Source organism: Tamandua tetradactyla, chromosome 20, assembly GCF_023851605.1.
Source record: "Tamandua tetradactyla isolate mTamTet1 chromosome 20, mTamTet1.pri, whole genome shotgun sequence".
Classification (NCBI taxonomy): Eukaryota; Metazoa; Chordata; class Mammalia; order Pilosa; family Myrmecophagidae; genus Tamandua; species Tamandua tetradactyla.
In genome coordinates, this window is record NC_135346.1 from 53,303,513 (window position 1) to 53,323,470 (window position 19,958).

At 35.3% G+C, this 19,958-nt stretch overlaps 2 protein-coding genes across 6 annotated transcripts in view; both read right to left on the bottom strand.

Moving 5' to 3' along the window:
• The window catches only part of FBXW11 (F-box and WD repeat domain containing 11), a 174,895-nt gene that overhangs the window by 122,561 nt on the left and 32,376 nt on the right, over positions 1-19,958 (bottom strand). The window lies entirely within an intron of this gene.
• Positions 1-19,958, bottom strand: part of GON7 (GON7 subunit of KEOPS complex) — a 41,993-nt gene continuing 22,035 nt past the window's right edge. Inside the window, exon 2 of the mRNA XM_077138146.1 lies at positions 1-19,958. This exon is cut by the window's right edge and continues 9,623 nt beyond it. The gene's annotated coding sequence lies outside the window, so the exon portion shown is untranslated.

A 19,958-nucleotide genomic window follows, 5' to 3' on the forward strand; every position in this document is an offset into this window, starting at 1 on the left:
GATGACAAAAAGGAAGGAAGAGAAGAAGCAGTTAGAGGCCGCAACAAATCACTCCTTCACACAGGCATCTTGAATGTTAGTTAGGGAAGGGGAGTGCACCAGTTTGGAGATCAGTGATGGTCCCAGACAGCTTAATGAAACCTTTGGAGAGGGGCCCACTTTCTGTTCTTTCTGTCCTGCTAACCACTAATTTCTCAGAATACAGTGAACAGAATTAAGAGGGAGAGAGAGAATATTTCAATGAAAACCCACTAAAGGGAACTGTGAAAGTCTGAGTGCAAACAAGATTAGTGATGAGACTGTGACTACAATGTCATAAAAGTTACAGTTTCTGGTCTATTTCATATAATCATAATAGCCAGTATTTGTGTTAGGCACTTTATATGCATTCTCTAATCCTCACAACACGGTTTAAGAAAGCTGAAGCTGAGAGGTTAAGTGATTTGCACAAGAACAAACAGTAAATGAGGGAGAGCCAAAAACAAACCCTGATTTGGCTGCTGCAAAACCCACAGACTCTGATGCCTCTTTTAAAAACTTTGATCAACCCAAATTTTATCATATGAGTACACTTTTGCACTTCCCTAAAAAAAAAAAATCACAGGAGACCTAGAGACATAAAGCAAAAGGAACAAGATAGATGAGTGATAGATTGACGGAAACAGGTAAATAAAAGAGCTGATTAAAATCACATCTGATTTTCGGTGACATCCACATCTCTGCCTTCCCAAAGTAAAAACTTTGGAACAGTGCGATTTTCACTGTGGACTTTGTTTACCAAGTTTATTTGACATGACTAAAATGAAAAGCTTATTTCATTTACCCATTCCTACCCTCTTTTAAAAGCTAACTGATTTTAAGGGAATTATGAAAAACGATAAAATACAAAAAGGATCATATGGTTACTATTTAATAACTGTTAGATTATTTATGGTTTTCAGCAAATACTTTTTCAGATCTCAGATCAATTAATTTCCTTTGGCAAAATCAATAATAATGCAAAAAACTGAAGGTGGTTCAACCAAAATACTCCAGGAATCTTAGACCCAACTTTATAAACACCCTCCTGTGCCTGAGACAACCCTGGTTTACACTTGTCCCAGCATAACTTTCTTACTTACAAGTGTTCTGGTTTGGTGAACAAATTCTATGGTCACCCCAACAGTAACATAAACAAAGATACCCTGCTTGAAATAATACACAGGATCCTATTCAGCATCTATAGTTACATCTCACCCATAACATGTCATCTTTAAATGTGTTTTCTAAATAATCAGAGGAAGCAAATGGAATTAACAAATTGAGCAGCTATCTGGTTAACAGTGAAAATGCCATATATTTCTAATTTGTAGTTTAATTCCAAAGCTTCCATAACCAATACTATAGAAGTTTAGTATGCATTTTGTCACCCCAGCACTTCCAGAGAATGTCAATCACACAGAAAATGCTAAATAAATGTTTGCCTAATATAATAAAAGTAGCTGCCATTTTATAGAGCTGCTGTTACGTGCCAGATAGCTGATGTAGTAAACCCTTAGAATAACCACTGTAAGATAGGTTATTCTCATTTTACAGACGAGGAAACTAAGGATCAGGAAAGGTGAGCGTGGTTTGTTTCAATACCCAACTTGTCAGAGATGAAAGCAAACAGGGCTAATTAATGGCAGACATAGTACTAGAAGTTAATACTAGTCTTAAAGTCTTGAAGACAAACTTGTTTTCTTATCACTACAACAAAGTTTCTATCCGTAAAGATACTCTGGCAAATGGTTACTCAAAGAATATTTACATCAGCATGTTTCAGAAGTGGATGGTCAGAGAAAGGCCCAGACACATTACTTACTGAAAATTATATGAATTATTTAATTTAAATAAACTCACAACATCCTTGTAGTTCAATTTAATGTTTCTTTTTTGGAATCTTTGTTGCTATCCAAATCACAGAATCACTCAGATCCAAGGAGAGTTTAAGGATCACACCTATATCCAGCAACTAATACCAAATTAACAACAAAGCTCAACTGCAAACCAATTTCCATTTACTCAGTAAAAACAGTTTCCCTCTGTAAGATTTAATATGTATTTGTCTCAAAGGATAAAAACCCTGAAGACACCAGGTATCATAGTCTGATTAAATTCTGCTAACAACTTGGGATTTAAAATTTTAAAAAAAGAAAAAAGGCAATTTTCAAATTCAATAAATTAAAGAATCATGGGCTGTGAGAACTGGAGGAAACTTAAAGGAATCTTAAGGACCATTTAATCTGACCTTTGATTTTAGAGGTGAAGAAACTAAGGCCTAAAGAAGACAAATTATTTCCCCAAAGTTTCCTGATCATTTAATAGTTAGTATTTTATCAATACTTATAAAAATATGAAAACAATTAAGAAAAATTTTTTCTTAATTTCAAAATATTAACCACTTATAACACGTGTTTTTAAAAGCTTGATATTGACTTTTATGTTCAGGAAAAGACTTTTAAATTTATATCTGAGGGTCCAATATTCAAGAATTATCTGTATAATGTATGTGGAAGACACTGATACCAGTATTTATTAGAGGCCTACTAGGTGCCAAATACTTCACATTTGTGCTAAATACTAAATACTTTATACAGGAAACCACCTTTCATTTCACAATAATCATACACAACAGGTGTTACATTTCCCAGCATTTAGGAGAGGAAATGCAGGCTCAAAGAGATGAATTGACACATACAATGTCATGAGTACAGTGATTAAGTGCTGGGCTTATTTAAATCCAGGTCTAGAGTCAGAGCCACTTTTCACTATGTCCCTTAACTTACACTATTTGCTTCGGACAAGAATATAGGAAGAGACAGCTTGGCCTTGGGCATCACCCAGACTGGTAAGTGATACAACTGTATTAACCAGAGGTCTCAACTTTCAGGTCATCACAGGACTGGGACCTTTCCATTTCAAGACCAGTAAGTAGTGCTATCCTTTTGGTAAGAGTAAACACAGTGGTAGTTCAAAGGTGTATCACAACTGTCCTATTTTTTTTTATCTTAGAGCTAAGTAACTAGTCACATTGCTGAAAGAAACAGCCTGTATTCAATAGAAGACACTTCTTTAGGAAGCAAGCCCATCTTATTATAAGGAAGTCTATACCTGCTGGTCTAAACAAGATTTCCTATTAGGTCTAACAGACCAGAAGGATATTGATCTAATTTGCAAAAGGGTAAAACCAAAAGCTTCACATTCATCAACCAAAGAACATTAAAATGAATCTAGGACCATAGTCTTACCTGGTCTTGAAACTTCTGATTCTAGATTTAGGGACCAGATCAGAACCCCATCTTGACCATTCTGGAATAATTACTACACACCATTCTTTAACTGAATAATGTAAATATTCTTACATTAACTATATTCACAACAAATATCTTAGTCTCTCTTTTTAAAAGCTAACAGTAGTGTGGACAACCAAGCTATAGGCTGAGCCCCCAGTCTTGGGGTTTGTTCATAGGAAACTTAACCCCACAAAGGATAGGTCAAGTCTACTTAAAATTTAGGCCTAAGTGTCACCCCCCAAGAGAGCCTCTTTTGTTGCTCAGATGTGGCCTCTCTCTCCAGCCAACATGACAAGCAGTCTCACCACCCTCCCCCTCTCTGCGTAGGACATGACTCCCAGGGATGTGGACCTTCCTGGCAACGTGGGACAGAGATCCTGGAATGAGCTGAGACTCAGCATCAAGGGATTGAGAGAACCTTCTCAACCAAAGGGGGAAGAGTGAAATGAGACTAAGTGTCAATGGCTGAGAGATTCCAAACAGAGTTGAGAGGTTATCCTGGAGGTTATTCTTATGCATTAAGTAGATATCACCTTGTTGTTCAAGATGTAGCGGAGAGGCTGGAGGGAACTGCCTGAAAATGTAGAGCTGTGTTCCAGTAGCCATGTTTCTTGAAGATGATTGAACAATGATATAGCTTTCACAATGAGACTCTGTGATTGTGAAAACCTTGTGTCTGATGCTCCTTTTAGCTACTACATCAACAGAAGAGTAGAACATATGGAATAAAAATAAATAATAGGGGGAATAAATGTTAAAATAAATTTGGTTTGAAATGCTGGTGGTAGATGAAAGCGAGGGGTAAGGGGTATGGTATGTATAATCTTTTTTTTCTCTGTTATTGTTTTATTTGTTTTTCTGTTGTCTTTTTACTTCTTTTTCTAAATCAATGCAAATGTTCTAAGAAATGATGAATATGCAACTACGTGATGATATTAAGAATTACTGATTGTATATGTAGAATGGAATGGTATCTTAATGTTTTGTTTGTTAATTTTTTTTAATTAATAAAAAAAGTTAAAAAAAAAGCTAACAGTAGTTTATCTTCAAGCTTCTGGAACACTATCTACTTGTTAAAATGTCTGAAGAATCTACCCTCAACCCATGAGTATTTCCCAATTTTAACAAACACTTACTGACCTACTTATCAAGCTAACAGCAATACAACCTAAGCCTCCTGACACTTTAGCCTTGTGCTCAAGAGAAACCCAGAAGAATTGCAATGGAGACACTTAAGAGAGGCCTTAAGGAGATGTAAAAACTCCAAGATAAGTTTGTTATTCACATTTAACTACTTATAATGACCAGTATTCTCATTTAGGAATGTTCACAGAGAACAGGAAATGATTCACACTGGTTCTGATATTAACAACAAATATTCAATTTGACTGATTATATCTGTAGGCCCTACAGCCAAAATAACACTAGCCAAGGGCACTAATAGCATTCACTAATTTTGTCATATCCACTGTACAATCAAAAAAATGAAAACAGAGCTACCATACTGAAAAACAACAAATCAGTAAAGATAAAAATAATAGCTTTGGGCATTTTTCAAAAGCAAAAAATATTAATGGAAGTAGGAGAGAAATGTCCTAGGTACTCCCCTCCTATTGTCACAGGAATCACAAATCAAAAGAGAACAATGGTTGTAGATGCCCTGTCTTCTGAGTGGCTGGCTTGAAGAAGAATCCACAACAGCTCATTTCTATCTGTTTCTACATGGAATGGTTCTGAAACTCCTGCCCAGATTCATTTTCAAAGAGGCAATTCTTTTTAAAGCTCTATCAGTAAGAGGTATTTTATGTTAATCTCTCTAATGTCACTCTGATTTAGCAATCTACCTTATTTCAGGTTTTCTACAAACTCCACACACATTTTTTTCTTCAAATCAGCTCCCACAGAATAACTACCAGCCACTATATGCGCAGTGATAACTAAGTTGAGTGGCTTAAATACAATGTTCCATCCAACAGAAAACGATCTAAACTCACATTTGCAAACAGAAAAGCAAGTAAGACATACTCTATCCTCCAGGAGTTCAGAGGTGGGGATGATCTTGACACTGTGCGGTGTGAATATACGCACACATACACTGAGAAACAACTCATCTAAAGGAGGAAGATACCTGAACTAAGCATGAAGGATAAGCAGGAGGCAGCCAGGGAAAAGAGGGAGAAAGATATTCTAAGCAGAATAAATAGCATAAGCAAAGCTAAAAAGCTAAGAAATGGCATTTTTTTTGCAAGAATCTGCAATGAATTTAGCATCACTGAAGTATGAAGTGAAAGATAAGGAAAACAAAGAGAAGGAGAGGGGCCAAATCACAAAGGACTCCCCTATACCACTCATGGAATTTGGGACTACATCCTGTAGGGCAATGAGGAGACAGCTACTAAACTGCTTCAAGCAGAATAGTGACCATTTGGCAGCTGAAGTAAAACATGATTTAAAGAGAAGTCTCTTAGCGAACCTACAGGACATGCTCTCATTTCTGTTTTACAACATGCAAACTTCTTTCAGTTGGGCTACAAAGGCACTTACCTTTAGAACATGTCTAAATCCAATTAACTTTCATATTCAGCCCCCTTTTTTTCCCACAAAACTTCCACAAAGACTTACTGATAGGGCAAGTAAAGTTATCATTAAAGTTAATTCAAATTAGGAACTATCTATTAGAATAGATTTCTCCATCTGTTGCTTTTCAAGAAGTAGCAGCATTTGCAGTGAAAACAGGGCCACAAAGCTTTAAGAGCCACCTAAGATTCAGAACCTAGGCTTCTGCTGTTAAAATGTTTGTGGCAACCTATAAAGAAATAGCACACTCTCATCAAAGCAACTGTGCTGTTTTTAAAACCAAGACTCATCAAAAAACAGTAGTTAGAATGCAGAATAAAAGTTAATTCACAATTTAAAGGCATTTTCCAAAGCCTTTTAAAGAACTGAATTAATGAGTAAAAAATCTTTTCTTTATAATGTATTAACCATAATAGAATTTGTAAGCATATGACAGATAACCAAAAAAGTTGATACTTTTTTATTCTTAGCAATTTCATTTTATAATTTTACATTTATTTAGTAGAGTTAATACACTGCAAAGTATTTCCAGGCTGGGATATATGGTAAGGGGAGAAAAGGGGATGGGAAGGAGGAAGCAGATGAAGAGGAAGAAAGAAAAAGACAAGAATGAGGAAAAATAAAATTTACTCTCTGACAAGCTTTAGAGATTTAAACAGAGCCAAAAAAGTAATGAAATCAAGATTCAAATTCAGAGCCCAAACTTTCCTTAAGCCCAATATAAATTTCAAAGACATTCTTTTAATGCCCAAGCATCTCATTTTGAATGATTAAGATAAAGTATCAGATAAAGTATCTGATCTAAGATAAAGTATCAGAACCCAAACACTAACTAAATAAAAACGGATCTTCATGGTCATCTCTGGTAGACAAAATAAAGGAGCATTTTTTTCTTGTAAAATTTGTATTCATCCATATTTTATGATTTTTCTCCAGTAAACATCTAGTACTTGTGTAATATTTTAATACTACCTTGTGAAATTCTAAGTGATTCTTATAGCTTTAATTATAAATAGTAACTTGACAATTTAAAGTAATAAAAACAAATTATTTTCCCAAGAATTAATTTTCGAGTTCATCTTAAACAACTCTAGTTTAAAATGCATTAAAACGCTAAGTACTAGAAAGATGTTTGACCTGGTGACCCTAAGAAATAGCAGTAAACATCAAAATGATAAAACCTTATTCCCGAGAAAATCAAAGTAAAAAAAAATCATTCTGTCCATTTCAGAACTTCCACCCATGGGTCAAAACTATCATCTGTTTTTTTCATAGCTCTTACAGAAGCTAGAGAGGGGAAGGATTAGATGTATGAGGCAGAAAGCAGAATCTCTATTCTAAGAAGCATGACGGAGGACAGGATGTAACAAAATAATCTATTTCCGGCATAGCCACATGGGTCCTCAGTACTAGGACCAGCCTGAGAATTGGTTGCCAAGGAATAACAGATTCCCACAGCAAGCTCCAGATCAGATCAGGCAGAACCCAATCCCAGTGGGGTTCCAAGATCCACAAATTCTGAGACTGGAGAGAATTTAACAACAGTTTAATCAGGAACATCTGGGCCTTTTGTCAGTTAGCATCTATTGTCCAATTAGGAATGTTCTTCAGAACCAGAGAAGCCCACAAGATAGGTTTAACCTCCTTTTCAACAAAATTGCGAAATGATATCTAAATTTACAAGAAAAAAAATCGGGATGGAGTGTCAACTGCTATTTCCTGAGCACCTACAATGTGCCAGGTACTGTACTAGTGTACTACTGTATTTCTCATAATACCAGACTCTCTCACACAACATCTGGCCAAATAGGTATTATCTTACTTTTACAAGAGGAGGAAAATGAGGAACAGAGACATCTAGCAATTTGCAAAGGTCAAATATGACAGAACTGACATTTTATCTGACTCCAAAATCCCTGCCTTCTTCCCTAAACTATATTATCTGTCACTTCCTTTGCTTGGCATTAAACTCCCTAAAAGCAGCAAAATCCCTGATTTATTTTCAAATGTTATCTATTTGTCACTCTTGTACACTGCTGATGGGAGCCTAATTGGTGCAACCTCTCTGGTGTGCACCTTTGCAATACATATTCAGAAGTCTTGAAAAAATGCACACATCATTTAATTCAGCAATTTCATCTGCAGAAAATGACAACAACGAAAAAGTATAGATAAAAAGATGTTCATCACATTACTTTTATAATAGCATACAGAAGGAAATGCCCAACAATAAAGATTGGTTAAGTAAATTATGGGCCATCCATAAGATAGAATATTATGCGGTCACCAAATAAAAATAACGTTGTAAGAACGTATTTATTGACACAAAAGAAAGTGTAAAAAATACAGAAAGAGTTCAAGAAACATTAAGTGAATAAAGTCTACAAAGCAGGACTTCTGTGATGCCATTTTTATTTAATAAATATAAAGTATACAAAATTAAATACAGGTGATTTTTATCTTAGTTTTTTGGGCTACCATCTTTTTTCAGATGCAGTCAATATACAATCGGCAATATACACTGTTCTCAATCCTTTCTCCTTCCAGGAGAAACAGAGTAATTGGCACTGTCACACAGGTGTCCCTCTGTTACATGGGGAGCTGTCTGGTACTAGCAAATTGTCCACCTGATTCTAGGCCATTTTCCTTCAATGTAGCTGGAGAGCAGGTGGGGTTAAGACAGCTATTATAATTTAGCTGCACTCTGAGGTGACAAAGATACTATTCCAAACTCATGTCAGTGCCTCTGACTTCTAGATAGCTCAGTGAGGACACCCAGCCAGAAAGCTCTTGAGTAATGATGTTCAGACTTACCAAGCCCCACTTCTAAATACCTGACAATCCATATTCCATACTGTTTGACACCTGAAAGACTTCCAGGCAGGTAAGATAAAAACCCACCTTGTTTTTTTGATAACATCTGAAAAATGAGTGACATCTGTTCTCATTATCTGCATGAGGCCCCTGCCCCTACTCTTGAATTACTCCCACTTCTGCTCCCAGACACAAGTCCTGGCTATGTCCCTTCCTAGTACTACCTACCCTCGAAAGTCAAAAAACTTTAATCAGAGAATTTCTGTTAAGTGTCAGCACAACAACATCTGGTTATCCTCCAATGTATCTAGCAAAAACCTTTCCCTAACTTCAGGTAAGGAAGTGCAAAGTTTACCATGTTTTTAAAAAAACACTGAAACATATGGAAAGTAAAACTTACTTTCTTTCCCCTAATATAATGAATATTCTCAATTTTCCTGGGAAAATATCACTTTCAGGAAGATGACTTAAGAAGTATTATTACATTTACTGTAAGTAAAGGTTTGACTCAATTATAGTTATAATTTAAACTGCTTATTTAGTCAAAAAAGTTTACTGAACATGCCAGTATACTAACTGCTTCCACAGACAACACAAGAATTTTCAAAACCAAGTATTAAAGTATCAAACTTATTTCTGCAAATAAAGCTATATTATTTTCCAGTTCACCAAAGGAACAATGCTGGCTGAATTCCTGAAGAAGTATAAACATTTTAAAGAAATGTACTTTCACTGCTTTCAAGAGTATCATACTTAAATTCAACTAATGGTATTTAGAAAAGTCTTTTGGAGATTTATCACTCCCAATGACTTTCAAAACTTCCACCATCTCACATACTATTTCACTGACGCTCCACTAAGTATCTGTAGAATGAAAATTGGTCTTTAGAAACCTTTTCAATTCAAACCTTACAACATTTTAACAAGTCCTCTACTCTTTTCTATACACTGCTCATTTCTTGAATACATATTTATTTTCAGAGATGTTACCAGCCTCAGTCAAATAAACACATATTCCAAGTTGGTAGATAGAGTCTTCATGTTTAAAATTATGTACATACACACAAAGTTTAGAAAACAGTGACATTCAAATTTTGTTCTTTCAGCTAGGCAGAGCATAAAAAGTGACTTGTCAAAGCTACTAGATAAAAAGAGACATATTTTATGATCCTTTAATTATATTTATAGTAAACTTTACCCTTGCTCTTCTTTCTCATTGTTCCTTGTATCCTAAGCTGACTGACCCTCAAATGAGATTGAAGCTGTCCTACAGTCCACTAGGCTCCAAGAACAAATGAATTTGTCTTTCAGCCAGGTGCTAATAAAACAGCCTTAGTCCTGCTGCTTGCTGCATAGCAAGGATGTCTTCGATTCTCTTCACATTCTCTGTTTCCTGCAGGCAAATGGGTAAGGAGGAATTTCTAGTGCTTCAAGCCTGAAATTTTTTTCATTGAATTTTGTGCATTTTCTTAAAATATTTTTCTAGCTTAGATCCTGTAATTTACGTCCATGGTGCTTCTGTTATACAGTGCTTTGAGTGCACCTGGCTCAAAAGCATTTAATTTCTGCTAAACATACACTATAATAAATTCATGGATTATTTTTGCACAAGTACATGCAAATATGGATAATGTACACCACTCTGGAACTTCTCACACAAAAGAAGTAAGGAAGTCATGATATAAAGGCCAAATATAAATTTAAGAGAGAGTGGACTGCATATCAAGTTTTTATCAAAAAAAAACATGTGTAACTCTCTTGTTTTAATAATTTTAGGAATGACTTGGACATAAGAATCACTCAAGACGTTGTAGACAGCACAGAAAACAGATGTCTCCATTATAATAAACTCTTCACTAATTCCAGGAGAATACAGAATTGAGCAAAGGATCAGAGGACAAATCTCATGGAGCCATTTCCTGCTACAGCTGAGAAGAAAAGCAATTCATAATTCACACTTCCTTCCACTGATGAGTTTTTAAAAGTCTATAAAGATTGTAATTAATATTTTAACTTATGTGTAAGACTAAAGCAAAAAACGTTTACTTGGTACAATATTTATATTTTGATTAGTGCATTTCCTAACATAACTTACGTAGACAGCTTAATTGAACACTATAAGTACATGGAACTTTGAGTAGGGCATGAGATTTTGTTGGTTTATCCAGAGTGATGCCCCGATAAATCCCACAGTGATCTAAACAGCGAATAAAAAAGCATTTGCAAAGTCCACTTATGGGAATGGTGAGAAAGGGGGAAAATTCAACTTCCCCAAGTTGAATTCTTGATATTCTCACAAGCAGTGGGGACAACCAAAGCCATAGGCTGAGCTCCCAATCTTGGGGTTTGTTCATATAAAAGTTAACCCCACAAAAGATACGTCAAGCCTACTTAAAATTAGGCCTAATTTTAAGAGAACCCCCAAGAGAACCTCTTTTGTTGCTCAGATGAGACCTCTCTCTCTCTCTCTCCAGCCAACACAACAAGCAAACTCATTACTCTCCCCCTTACTATCTGGGACATTACTCCCAGGGGTGTGGCCCTTCCTGGCAACATGGGACAGAAATCCTAGAATGAGCTGAGACTCAGCATCAAGGGATTGAGAAAACCTTCTTGACCAAAAGGGGGAAGAGCAAAATGAGACAAAATAAAGTGTCAATGGCTGAGAGATTCCAAACAGAGTCTCCTGGAGGTTATTCTTACGCATTAAACAGATATCACCTTGTTAGTCGTGATGTAATGGAGAAGCTGGAGGGAACTGCCTGAAAATGTAGAGCTGTGTTCCAGTAGCCATGTTTCTTGATGATGATTGTATAATAATATAGCTTTCACAATGTGACTGTGAGATTGTGAAAACCTTGTGTGTGATGTTCCTTTTATCTACCTTATCAACAGGTAGAACATATGGAATAAAAATAAATAGTAGAGGGAACAAATGTTAAAATAAATTTAGATTAAAATGCTAGTGATCGATGAAAGGGAGGGGTAAGGGGTATGGTATGTGTGAATTTTTTTCTGTTGTCTTTTTATTTCTTTTTCTGAATTGATGCAAATGTTCTAAGAAATGATCATGATGATGAATACTCAACTATGTGATGATATTATAAATTACTGATTACATATGTGGAACGGAATGATCATAAGTTAAGAATGTTTGCATTTGTGGTTATATTTATTAAAAATTATTTTATCAATTAAAAAAAAGTCGATAAAGTAAGAATAAAAACAGCCTCCAAGATTGGGAGGTAGGGTGAAAGGTGGCAGGGTTGACAGGGTGACATTACTCTCATTGAAAATAATCAAATTCAAAAACCAAAAAGCGATCCATAAACCCCAGGAAAATATTTAGAGTAATAAAATAGCTGTAAAACTGTACTTATTTGTCTTAGCTTGGTGTTTTACTTCCAATGAAATTTACAAGAAATAAAGCAATTTATAAGCAACTGGTAGAAATTTGCCAAGTTAACGTTTTGAGGTCCATACAGTGCCAGTACACAGTAAGTGTGGATGCTGGTTTGCATCTATTACGTACCCCAGAAAAGCCATGTCCTTTAATCCTCATTCAATATTGCTGGGTGAAATCTTTTTGATTGTTTCCGTTGAGATGTGACCCACCCAACTGTGGGGGGTAACTTTTCTTTAGATAGTTTCAGTGGAGATGCATCTCCACTCATTCACGATGGGATTACTTACTGGAGTCTTTTATAAAGGAACCATTTTGGAATAAGCCACAAGAGCCAAGAGAACCACCAGAACCACCAGAGCCCATACAGCCAGAGACTACTGGAGATGCAGACGGAAAACACCCCCTGGGGGGGCTTCATGAAACAAGAAGTTAGAAGAGAAACTAGTAGACATTGCACTGTGCCTTCCCAGCTGAGAGACAAACTCCAAACTTCATCAGCTTTTCTTAAGTGAAGGTAACTTCTTGTTGGTGTCTTAATTTGGATATTTTCATGGCCTTAGAACCGTAAACTTGCAACTTAATAAATTCCTCTTTTTAAAAGCCATTCTATTTGTGGTATATCGTATTCCGGGAGGTTTTGCAAACCAAAAGAGTGTGCAATAAATATTTATTGAATTATCAAAAATTAACACAGAAAATCCAGAAAAGTTCATGTACAAAGCAAATTTTGATTAGGAGGCTATAGAAGAACATAATGTCATAACATTAAGGGGCTTTCAAAAGGGAGAGCCTAGAGCTGGTACTACAAGGAAACACATGGCATGTAAGGAAGCAACCTGAATCCAGACCTACCTCTGGATTTTTCAAACAATAAATTCTCTTTATTGGCTTAAGCCAGATTTGAATTGAGTTCTCTGTCACTTCCAACTTAAAAAATCCAAGCCTTAAATATTTAGTTCAAATAGACAACACCCTCCTTCCCAAAAAAGATACTTGGCACAGCCCAAAATCAAAGATACAGTACTCTGCTGATCCTTAAGTTTATATTTACTCTTCTGTGAACTGAAAATTCTACTGAGAAACAGAGGTGTTCAAAATTAAATGTTCCAAGAATATCCCATGAATATTCCATTCATGCTAAAGGCATGAGATACTCTTTAACTAAGAGGATAAACTAATCAAAACTCTTACGAAAACTGCAGAAAGAAAGCACAAAAGAAAAATGAGTCTCAATTTTCCGAAGAGCTCTTAAAATCCAATATTGAGAAACCTCACCTATATGTTAAAAGCATTCCATTCCTGCTAAGCATTAAGACTACCAAGTATAAACAACTAAATAAGAAAATAACTTCTTAGAGGAAGCAATATATTTAACATCTAAAATTACAATAGTCCTGCAAACTACTGCAGACAAAGAACACCACCATTACAAGTAAAGCCTAATCTGTGCCCTCCTACCAGCCAACCTTGTTTACGTATTCTATATAACTTTACCCGAGTTCATCTATTTTCCTAACATTTATTTTTCCCTTTATCTTCAATTTCCTACTTATTTTTACTTTTATCTTCCCATAGTGTATATGTCACTGTAATCACTCAAATCATTTTTTGGACTAAAGTGTAAACAGATTAAAAGTAGCAAAAGTGGGCTGGCAACAGTGGCTCAGCAGGTAAGAGTGCTTGCCTGCCATGCCCAAGGACCCAGGTTCGATTTCCGGTGCCTGCCCAAGTTAAAAAAAAAAAAAAAAAGTAGCAAAAGTCTTCACATTCCTGGGTTGAGAAAAAGAAAGATGAAAATTTTAAAACTATAGGACTAATATCCTAATACTGATTGTCAATTCCATAAAATATGTTATTTTTATCCTTGGTAAAAATGAAAACCATATAGCCCATGGCAAACTCTGGGATCTGTCCAGTAACTACTTGTTGAAGAGTGCTTAAAAAACTGTTGCTTTTTTATTTCTTTGCTTTGTATATGTTATACTATACAATAAAAAAAGTTTAAAAAAATGGCAACCACATGTAAATATTCCTGCAGCCAAGTTATTGCTTCACTATCAACCATCAATAAATTGTGCAGTTTTGTACTATGCAAGTGTACTCAGGCACTTGCATAGTACATATTTCTTCAAGGATCACTTACTTGGAAAGAAAAGAAAATGTAATAAAAACAAGAAAATACCATACACAGTGGAAAGAGCACAGGTATTTTGTTTTGTTTTTGTTTTTTTAATTCAGGCAGAAACACATGAACCTCAATCAGGCAAGCGTCTAGCCCTAGCTATCAATTTATAAAAAATACAAAGGGCAAAAGAATATGTAGAACTAATGGAAATACAATCAGGAAAATCCAGAATATGGAAAGTAATCAACAACAAATGCCTAACCCAATTTCTTAAAAAATAAATGTCAAGAAAAAACAATGGAAGAAATTTTTATAGAATAAAAGAGAGCTAATTAAATTAAATGTCACTCACTGCAGAAGGCGCTCCTCTGTCAATCCCAGATGTAATCAGCCATAGATGAATTTCATATGCTGATGATTTAAGTCCACAGCAACAGAATGGGGCACCATCACTGGGACAAGTTGACGCCTAAACCTAACTACCATACCTGGGACTAGAAGGAATTCCCAGCAGAATCCTACCTCCAAGCTCAAAGAAGCAGAGGCTATTAGTGGTAGAAAGTGAGTGTCCTTGAAGATGTCAGTGAGGCCAACACAACTGATCATTAAGTGTTTCTTCTAATGAGTGCAGGAGCCTGGCTCATGTACGACACAGATAGTATGCCAAATACAGCACTGACACTTCAGCAGCTGAGCTCTAACAAAAATGGACATTTCAGTCAAAAGGCCAGCACAGTCCCAGCCACAACAAATTTACAAGTTTCCCACTCTAATAATTTCCTTCCACCACACTCCCCAAATGTCCGTGGACCTAGAATCAGTAAAGTAAAACTATGGCCAATCTAAACATGCCCTTTATTCACAACAGAAATAGAAACAGCCATAGACATAAGAAAAAAGATGATCAGTATCACCAGTAATTAAATAAACAATTTTTAAAAACTTATTTACTCAAAGTGGGAATTTTCTTTAATTATTAATATCCTAAAATGGAGAAAATAGTACTTTCATACACATAGAATATGGTCTGTCCTATCATTTCCTAAAAGTTAATAATAGAGACTAGGTAAAACCTCTAGCTATATAAAATACATATGCTTTTAAAAATGGGCACTCCTAAAAAGTAATAATAAAAATAAAAATAAAAATAAATGGGCACCTCATGTTGAGATGGTAAAACCACAAAGCTTCTAGAAAAAAACAGGAGAATATCTTCAAGACCTTAGAGCAGTCAAAATAATTTTAAATAGGGTACAAACAGCAGCAATTATGAGAGAAAAAACTGAACAAGAACTTCTTGAGACAGTTGAAATGCAAGCCAAAAAATGGAAGATTTCTGCAACATATGTATCTGACAAAGGACTCATTTCCAGACTATATAAAGAAATCCCACAAATCAATAAGAAAAAGACGATCCTGTTTTTAAAAAGAGGCAAAGCTTTTAAACAGAGACTTCTCTAAAGAAGATATTCAAATGGCCAATAAAGAAATGAAAATATGCTTAACATCATCAGTCATTAGGTAAATGTCCATTAAAACGAAAGTGAGTTTCAGGCCTTTCAGAACGGCTAAAAATTTTAAAAATTAACAATACCAAGTGCTGACAAGGATGCAGAGCAACTGGAATGCTCAGATATGACTGGAAGGAGTGTGAGAATGCACAACTACTTTAGGGAAAAACTAAACATATATCTACACCAGGAAAAAGAAACGTGCACACAGAATTTGAACACAAATATTCACAGAAGTTTTATTCAAAGTAGAAAAACACTAGACTAAACAATACAAATGTCCATCAGCAGAAGATTGATAAAACATACATTGCTATATGCTCATAAAAGGTAATATTACTCACAACAAAAATGAAAGAAATTCATGCTATCACCAAGAATGAATCTCAAAAACATTATTCTGAGCATAACTAGGCAAACATAAAAGAGTATATGCATGCTGTATGATTGCACTGAAATAAAATTCTAGAACAGGAATAACTAATCAATAGTGACAAAAAGCAGGTTACCTGGGGCCAAGGGGAGGGGAGGGGAGTGGAAAAGACTGCAAAAGGGAAGGAGGAGCCATGCCGGAGACCCGAGTTCAATTCCTGGTGCCTGCCCAAGCAAAAAAAATGGGGGGGGGAGGAACTTTTGAGGATGGTAGAAATGTTCTTTTAACTGACGAAGTAGTTATGAGTATATATTTCTTAAAGCTCAAACAGTACACTTAAAACAGATGCATTTTACAGTATGTAAACTGTATCTCAATAAGGTTTATTAAATAAACAGAAAACACTTACCACTCCCATTAGAATAGAACAATTAAAAGGAATAACAATGCCAAGTGATGACTGGAATGCCCTACATTAGAGGTGGGAGTGTAAATCAGTACAAACACTTAGAAAACAGTCTACCAATATCTATTTAAGCTAAATATATGCCTACTCTTTGACCCAGTAATTCTACTCTTGGATTTCTACACCCAATAGAAATCAGAGCTTATGTCCACCTTTTAAGTTTTATTCATAATGACCAAAAATTGGAAACAACTCAAGTACTTGTCAATAGTAAAATAAATAAATTGTACTACATATATATATACACACACTGGAATAATGAAGAGAAAGGGAAAAAAACTACTACATACAGCAAGATGGATGAATCTCACAGATAAAATAATGAGGGGGAATAGGGGGTGGGAAGAATTGTAAGAGTATATACTGTGTCATTCCACTTATGTAAAATTTAAGAATAGACAGAACTAACCTATACTGAAAGAGGTCAGCAGGTAAATCCTGAAATTCAGAGGGGCTAGCCTCTCCAGAACATCAACTAGTTTCAATCCCCTATTCCATATTACCGACAGCCCCTTCCAACATGAATTAGAATGGGCATAACCTAAATACCCCTAAAGAGTGGAAGAAATATCAAAGATGATGGAGTTATACAGGGAAGGCAGAGTTTCACAAATGAGTATGATTGCAAAATCATTATACTGATATTTCTTTTAGCCTCCAATACCTTAGAGAGCAGCTAGAAGTAAAAACCTAAAATTGCAGAATTGTACCCACACCAAACTCTGAAATCTGTTCTACAACTAATTGTTGCAACATGCTTTGAAATTTATTGTTTTGTATAGACGTCATTTTTCACAAAAAAGAAAAAAAAAGAGAAGGAGGAGTATAATAGAGAAGATAGGATATAACAAATGGGTATGACTGCTGAATCATTATACTGATATTCTTTTGGTCTCCAGTATCCTGGAGCAACTAGTAGAAAAAACCTAAAATGGTGGAACCCATAACAAACTTTAAAATCTGATCTATAACTACTTGTCAAGATGTACTTGGAAATTTTGCTTTTTTGTATATATGTTATATTTTACAATAAAAAAAAGTTCAAAATATAAAAAAAAAGAAAGAGGTCAAAACAGAACTTTAGGAGGATATACTGACTGGGTTAGGCACAGGCATTGGAAATACTTTCTATTTTGACGTGAGTAATGGTTTCAAAGTATGATGGATACACAGGCATCACTGAACTGTTCACTCATGATTTGTGTTCTTTACTATATATATGAGTTATATACAATAAAAAGATGGACAAATGTTCAGCCCCTAGTGGCTGGAAGTTTATTACAGGGTAGCCAGGTGTACTTCTTTTGGTGCGAGTCAATCTCACGTCCAGTCTACTCATTTATAAATATCTATTTTCCTCAGACTGTCTGAGCTGGGGAAGCTCTACTAAATATCCGGATAAGTGGGACTGGATAAAATCATGCCACAAGCAAGGGAAGGATTCCCAACAAAACATTATTCAACAAGATAGATCATCTTAATTTAAGCATAATTTTAAGTATATAGGAGCAGGACTTTGTGGACCTTGTGGATTCACTACACTTTCGATTAACTTTGTGCAGAAACTATGGAAAACCTAAATATAAGAAAGCAGCCAGCTCTTTGAAAATTAGTATACAGCATTGCTAATATTTTTTATGTTTGAAAATAAAACTCTAATTATAAGGTGATAAAATGATAAACGATAAAATTAAAAGTCTTGCAATACAAATAATCACTCTATACACAACTTTCAGAAATATATTCTTTGACAAAGCATGCTATCTGCATTGTTGCAAAGCTAAACTTTATACAGTGTCGTCAATGTATGAAACTATTACTATTGCCTTTTTTTTTTTACTATTATCTTTTAAAATTGACTCACAGATTATAAAAACAAGTGGTTTGCTTTCACAAACTGATTTATGGATGCAAAGCTTTTTAGAAACAGAAGCCCATGTTTTAAAAGTTTGATTTACATTCTTGGCCATACATAGACACACACACACACACACACAATATATCCATTCTTCATTTAAAATGTCCTTTCCTCCTCTTCATAGCATCTGTCTTGTTGTTTCTTTCGTGATATCTTTCAACAGTCTACTAATTAATTGGTCTCCCTGCTTCAATTTTTCCTGCTCCAAAGCATCCCCCGACCTTACTGCAAGAGTGACCTTTCTAAAGCTAAAGCACAGATCTTATTCTTACACCTTCATAACCACCTCCCCTCTTAAAATACACTTCCCACTCCTTCAACCCTTGAAAGGGGGTCACAAACTCAAAAATATTTAGTCCCAAGGAGACAAGTGAGGCTGTCTTGTACAGAAACTATGTTGAACAAGAAAGAACCAAGTCCTGACTCAAAAAAGCAGCCACTACTCAGTTCCAATTTTCAAGCAAAACTGGACATTAACATTCTGACATGAATGTCCCGATTTTTTTAATCTGTGCAGGGCAAATAAAATTTGTCTGTGGAGCTCTATCTATTCACAGGCTACTAGTTTGCAACCTCTGGCCAATAGTATGGATAAAGTTCAAGGTTTAGTTGCGATCTTATATTTTCATATTTATCTACTTCAATCTTTTAACGTAAGCTCTTCTGCAATAATCCACAGAACTACTTACTTATCCCTCTCAACACACCACTGCCTACCACCCTCTATTCTACTTAGTTACCTTTGAAATGAAAGCCCTCCCAGCCCCAAAACATCGCGTCTAAATTATGTTTGGACCTCAAAGAGTAACTAAAACAATATGTCCCTTATGAAATTTCCTTCCTTTTCTAATTGCTACAGCATTGTACTTGACAATCTTTATGATAATTACCAGCTTTTATTTTATACTACATTTATTTCTGTAAAAGACTACAAGCTTTTCAAAGCAAGTTACACATCTGATTCCATGTTCTATATTCTCCATGTTACCAAACAATACCTAATACAGAGAAGGTGCTAAAAAATAAGCGAATGAAGATATTTATCTGCCTATTTACATAACAATGTGTACCTTAATTTCATGGCTATTATACCAATATGGCCCCTCTGATTTTGAAAATCAAAAGGCTATCCAGTTAAGAAAAAAAAAATCCCTGTAACGTTCAACTTGAATCTGAAATTACAGAACTCATGATGCTTTTAAAATGTCTTTTAGCTCTGTCAACTGAAAGAGTCAAGAAGCAATGAGATCCCAAAACAATGATTTTGGTTTCTGTGCTGGTTTGAAATGATGTATGTACCCTAGAAAAGCCATGTTTCAACCTAATCCCATTTTGTAAAGGCAGCCGTTTCTTCTAATCCCTATTCAGTATTGTATGTTTGAAACTGTAATTAGATCATCCCCCTGGAGATGTGATTTAATCAACATTGACTGTTAAACTAGATTAGGTGGAGA